The sequence below is a fragment of the Hibiscus syriacus genome, unplaced genomic scaffold (assembly GCF_006381635.1).
Source record: "Hibiscus syriacus cultivar Baekdansim isolate YM2019G1 unplaced genomic scaffold, ASM638163v2 tig00111132_pilon, whole genome shotgun sequence".
Classification (NCBI taxonomy): Eukaryota; Viridiplantae; Streptophyta; class Magnoliopsida; order Malvales; family Malvaceae; genus Hibiscus; species Hibiscus syriacus.
Genome location: NW_024062992.1, coordinates 973,338 through 979,337, shown reverse-complemented (window position 1 = coordinate 979,337; position 6,000 = coordinate 973,338). Strand labels below are relative to the sequence as shown.

General features: G+C 34.6%; 1 long non-coding RNA gene across 1 annotated transcript; it reads left to right on the top strand.

Annotated features, from left to right (window-relative positions):
* The first annotated feature begins 2,191 nt into the window (after positions 1–2,191).
* On the top strand, positions 2,192–2,811 carry LOC120154595. Its single transcript, XR_005518890.1, has 2 exons — positions 2,192–2,227; positions 2,743–2,811. It is a non-coding gene; the product is annotated as an uncharacterized LOC120154595 (long non-coding RNA).
* Positions 2,812–6,000: the final 3,189 nt, after the last annotated feature.

Sequence of the window (6,000 nt, the reverse complement as noted above, 5' to 3'; positions counted from 1 at the left end):
AACAGCAAAATTAATCCTCTGTGGAATGGTGAAACAACTGAATTTTTTTGTCCATGACAAGGACTCAGATAGGGAGATCCTTTATCCCCTTATTCATTCTTGTTATGGAACATCTTTCTCATGTGATTTTAGAAAGATTTGAATAATAAAATTTGGAAAGTTATTAAATTATTTAGAGGAGGGACTAATATTAGCACCTACATTTCACAGATGATCTTCTACTTTTCTTTGAAGCAAACGTCGAGAAGATTGATAGAGTTAGTGAGTGTCTTCAAGAGTTCTGCGATGCTTCGGGTCTGGAGGTTAATCTCCAAAAATCAAAGCTCTTTATCTCACCAAATGTTAATGAGGAGTTTGTGAATCGCCTCAGTGAATGAAGTGGTATTCCGAGAACAAATAACTTAGGCATCTACTTGGGAGTTCCTATAATTCACAAGAGAGCTAATTCAGAAACATATGCTCCGTTGATCAATAAAGTGTTAAAAAAGCTAGCTGGTTGGAAAGGAAAAATGTTCTCTTTAGCAGGACGACATACTCTAATTCAGTGGGTCACAACAGCTATCCCTATACACACCATGCAAACTACCTTACTCACAAAATAGGTTTGCACTAAACTGGATACTATCAATCGAAATTTCCAATGTGGAGGGGGAACATATCACTCCCATAATCATTTAGTGAACTGGGATATTGTCGTAACTGATTTCCGGCGGTGCGACGAGTCTCGACTTATTTTGTGAAAACCCGATTTTGTAAAAGAAATGTTTCGGAGTCGCCATCGACCTTTTGAGTTAGGTAGGTCGAATACCTAAAATTTTTCTTTTAAAAGAGTTTTTAGGAAAACATCATTTAAAATATTTACCGATCTATGTGTAACCAGAAATTCATTTTTTAATAATAAAACGGGTTCGGGGGTCGATTACGTGTGGGGAAGGATAAGCACCCCCACAACGCCCAAAATTGATACCTATCGATTATATGTTGTCTCTAATTAGTAGAAATCTAAGAATTTGAATACATATTTAAATCACGATTCCATTATTCCGAGTTCAACCATACAATTTTAGAGAACAAAAATTCTAAGGAAAAATAGAAAATATTCTCCTATTTCTAATTGAAGAGAAAATACTCCCTAAAATAATTTAGGACGAATATTCCTCTTTCTAATTGAAATAAAATGAATATAATAATTTTTCCTAAGAATTTAATATTAAAATAATTTGTATATAATATTATAATATATAATAATACAAGCAAAATAAATCTCTAAAAAATAAAAAAAACATATGTTAATGGTACAAATAGACAATATACATATGAATCTATTCATTACATGGTGACAAAAATAAATGCATAGTAACCTTAGTATCCTAAACATTAATAAACAAATATCATGTCATGAGACAAGAAAATAACAAAATAGAAGCACCAGAATCATAATAAAACCATAGATACAGGACTAAAACAGAAAAACATAAATATCAGTAGCTAATCTCGAAAGAAAAAAAATTCAGAAAAGGACTAAATTAACATAATACAAAACCAAGAACCCAATTCACAAATCTTACAAAATAAAAAGAAATGGTGACCAAACTGCAATAAATAAATAAAACAGTAGCTAAACTAAAATGAACAAAATAATAAAAATGGTGATCAAAATAAAATGACAGAAAACAAATTAACTAAAATTGAAACAAATAAAAAGATTAATTGGTGGCTATTCTGTAAAAATGTGCTTAAATTTAGGGGGCCTAATTAAAAAATAGTTCAATAAGTAATAACACATGTACAAACACGGTAAATGACAGAAATGATCCCTCCCTTGGGACTGGAATGCAAAACATGGAAAGAACTAAGGGGACCTAAAGCGAGATGACCCATTAATTAACCTTATATAATACACTTTAACCTCTTTTCATTTCATTTTAAACCCCAACCTCTAAAAAAACTAAACACTCTCAACTCTCCCTCTTTCCCCTCGGGCGAGAAACTCGCCGGAGCCTAACGTCGCCCCTCCAGCTGTCGCTCCAGCCACCACATGAGTTGGTCGGAGCCCCTCAACTAAACCCAAAACGCTCGTCTCTCTTTGATCTATCCACTCAAACCGAACCTTACACACACAAAAAAAACCACAAATGACCTCGACTCTAACCCGAAAAGAACTCGACCTCCTCACAGATGACTCACCCTACGACCCCAACTACAACGAGACCCCTTCATTTCTCAGGTAGATTCGAAACTATTCCCCATTTATTCATTTTTGTTATTTTACTGGTTAGTTGGGATGATTAGAGTTAAAAAAACTTATTTATTTTTTTATACATATTATCTCGAATATATATATATTATGCTCGAAAGAAAATAAAAGGTTTATATTCGTCTCCGGTTCGAACATGCAAGGTCTGGGCTTTTTAGAAAAATTACCACAAAAATTTTAAGAAATAGGGTACTATATGGTGTCTGATCGAGCAAAAAAATAACAAAAGAAAAAAAAACAACTAACTATTAAACTCGAAATAAACAGATCATAACTAAAAACGCATTCGAATAATAATAATAAAAGAGACAAACAATATGTGTTAGACAACTTTTGTAGTCTTGTTATTTCTTGAAGATGAGTTTACAGTGTGTTCTTTGCAAGGATTTTCTGACCCTTTTTACAGACTGTTTGCTTGGGTTAAATACCCAGTTACAATTGAATAATAAGAAACACTCCACTTTCTTGTGTTCTGTCTTTGCAAGTGGAGTGGGGTGTTGGTGTTTGGAGCAGCTCGTTGGCCAAGGTGGAGGCATGGGTATGGTATGGGATTTGAAATAAAAAATGATGTGCAAGCACATGGGATAGTGGTGGGGTTTGTGCTTCACGTGGGGAATAGGTTTGTGCTCATTTCAATTAAGTATGGTGCTCACAGCTGCCCCTATTTGCTCATTACTGTGAAACATGAATGAAGCAAAGATAAAATAGCACAATTTTTAATCTTGATCTCTTCTTGTCACGTTGCGAACTCTTCACTGGGAATGTCAATTCTTCTCATTCTGTGAAATCGTCGAGTCCTTGCTGCAAATGATGTCATCTTGCTTCATTTTCTTGGCTGAGTCTCCATCTTCAAGTCGTGGGTTCTTCTCATCCTGGTATTTTCACTGGAAATGATGATCCTTCTAGCGATGTGTTGCTGATTCAACTTCATTTGTGATGAATTGAGTATCAAAAATGTTGAAAACACCCTGCCCGAAGGTCTTATGGATAGCCTGAAGGACTTATCATCTTGCTCGAAAGACTTATAGATGACCCGAAGGATATAAGCATCATGCTCGAAAGACTTACTGATGGCTCGAAGGACTTACTCTTTAAGAAACTCTTGAAAATCAAGCTCAGTTTCTTAGTTGTCATCAAGGAACCCCTACATATCACGTTGGTCCCTCGAGTGAGGTGTTGCTGATTCAACTCTATATGTGATGAATCGAGTATCAGAAATGTTGAAAACACCCTGTCCGAATGTCTTATGGATGGCCCGAAAGACTTATCATCTTGCTCGAAAGACTTATAGATAACCCGAAGGATTTAAGCATCATGCTCGAAAGACTTACCGATGGCCCGAAGAACTTACTCACTAAGAAACCCTTGAAAATCAAACTTAGTTTCTTAATTGTCTATAAGGAACCCCTACATATCACGTTGGTCCCTCAAGCTTTGTTTCTTATAAAATTTCATTGAAACCCCTGAAAATCAGGCTTAGTTTCTTAAAAAATATTTTGAAAATATCATGTTGTTTGGGTAACGTGCCCCCACATCAAAGTAATGATTCTTCTTGGATTGGGCTCCTCAATTCTTGAGGTTATGCCAATTGAAATATAATTCCCTTCATTCAAGGCTTGAATTCTGTCTTTTTATTCTCTTCTTTTCTTGGAAAATCTGTAAAAAAAATATGCTTTGATGCATGAAATATGAACACAACATGTAATGCATGACTTTCTTATGTGCAGAAATAATCATCTTTTGGCTTCAAAATGGAGATCTCGGCCTTCCTTCACTCTTGTATAGAGTTTGCCCCTAACAATAGCATGGTCAAACTAATCTTCTGGAACAATTATGTCCCTCTCATCTTCTATATTTTGTCTTGCTTCTTCAACATGATTCTAGAAGAAGTGCTTTCTCATTTGAATTCTTGTTGCGATCAGGTAGATGACTTGGCTCCTTGTACATCTTTGACTTGACATTTCAATTAGAATTGTTTCTCTAGAGTCTTTGGCTAAATGCAGCGTGAAGATCCATTTCTTTGGGTAAGCTCTAGTTGTATTCATCTTTCGACCCTGGCACTCCAAGCGACGAGGGTTATTCATCATGTATGTTTGGTTTAAATCTTGTGATTTTAAAGACATCTGGCTTTGGTAATGCCTCAGTGTGGGTTCTCATGGCTCTCTTTGTGCCAAAATCTTTGTCTCGAATGGTCTTGCTCTTATATCACTAACCAGTAATGTTAACGGATAGCTTGAGGGCTTCTCTTCATGATTTCACCATCAGATTGACACTTAAAAAGTGATCAATTTCTCTAACGTGACTGTCTTTCATATTTTCTATGAGCTAGGATATGTGTCACCTTCAACTAAGGCGATCATCTGGTTCTTATAATTTCACAATGAAGTGTTAGAAGTTCCATCATCTAGTCCTTATGATCTCTCAGACTATCTTCTTTTAAGAAATACTTCATTGTTCTGGCATCGTTTGCTCTTTTCTTCGTTAGAGGCAGAATGAGCTTCATCAGCTTCAATGACCTTTTTCACTTGAGACTATCTTGCTTGAAAATGTTTCTCTTCTTTCTTTCTTTTTTAGAAATGTGAAAAAAATTGTTGAATAAATTTAAAAAACGTTATCAATTTCTTCAGGCTCACAATCAAAACAATTTGTAAAACAAGAATTCCTTGAATATCAAATCAATTAATTTTTCCTTTTAATCATTCAAAAATTATATATATTTGAAAAGTGTAAAGATTAATGTTGATAAAAGGCTCAGGTTAATTTGGGGAGGTAATGTGCTTCAGGTTATTTTGGGGAGGTAATGTATTTCAGGTTGGCTTCTTGCGTTCTCGATTAAGGATTTCATTGATCTAATGAAGCAACAATCATGCTTCTCTTCTAGAAATGTTCACTGGTTCCTAACCTTCGCGAACGCCTTTGGATTGTGCATTGCTTTATCAAGAGATGTATAAGATTGTCCTTCTGTACAGTGGTTGACAATCTTCGTGTTCGAGCCGCCTTTTCAAGTTTCCAACTCAAATTCTCCTTTAGTTTCAAAACGTCATCTAAAATTTTACGTCTTGAACCCTCTTTTTATTATTTTTTTCTATCATGCATTAAAGATTTTAGAAATCTAATTTTTGCAAATAAAATTAACCCTGAGGGGCGAAATGAAATCTGAAGATAGTCTCTCTACTTAGAAATCCATGTATGATTAGAAGGGACTTTTCAGGCACGTAATGTAGGCTATGTCTCATGGTTATGAAAGAAAATGATAAATAGGCCCAAACAAGTGTTTAAGGGTTATCGAACCAAAGATCAATTCATTCTGCCATCTTCAATCTTACTCTGCCTTATTTGAATCTTCTCGCGTGTCCTTTTTTTTATTTTCTTTTGGTGTTCTCTGATTTTCTAATGAATTGATTCTAGATCTTTAAACTGCTCATCTTGAAGTGTTGGATCTGTCTATTTTCTTCTTTTTTCTTTTTTCTTTTTTTCCTTTTTTACCGCTTTCTTATGTTTTCTCTTTTTCTCTTTTTTTTGTTTTTCTTTTTGTTTTTCTCTCTTTTTTCCTGTTTTTACTTTCTTTTTCTGTTTTTTCTATATCTCTTCTTTTTCTCTCTGTGTTGTTAACTCGATTTGATCTTCGAATTCTTCGTATTTGATTGATTCACCTTGTGATATCTTGTTATTTCTTCCTATGACTTGCCTTTGTAGTGAAATCCAGATTGATGATGTTCACTCATGCGAGTAGATGTCATTTA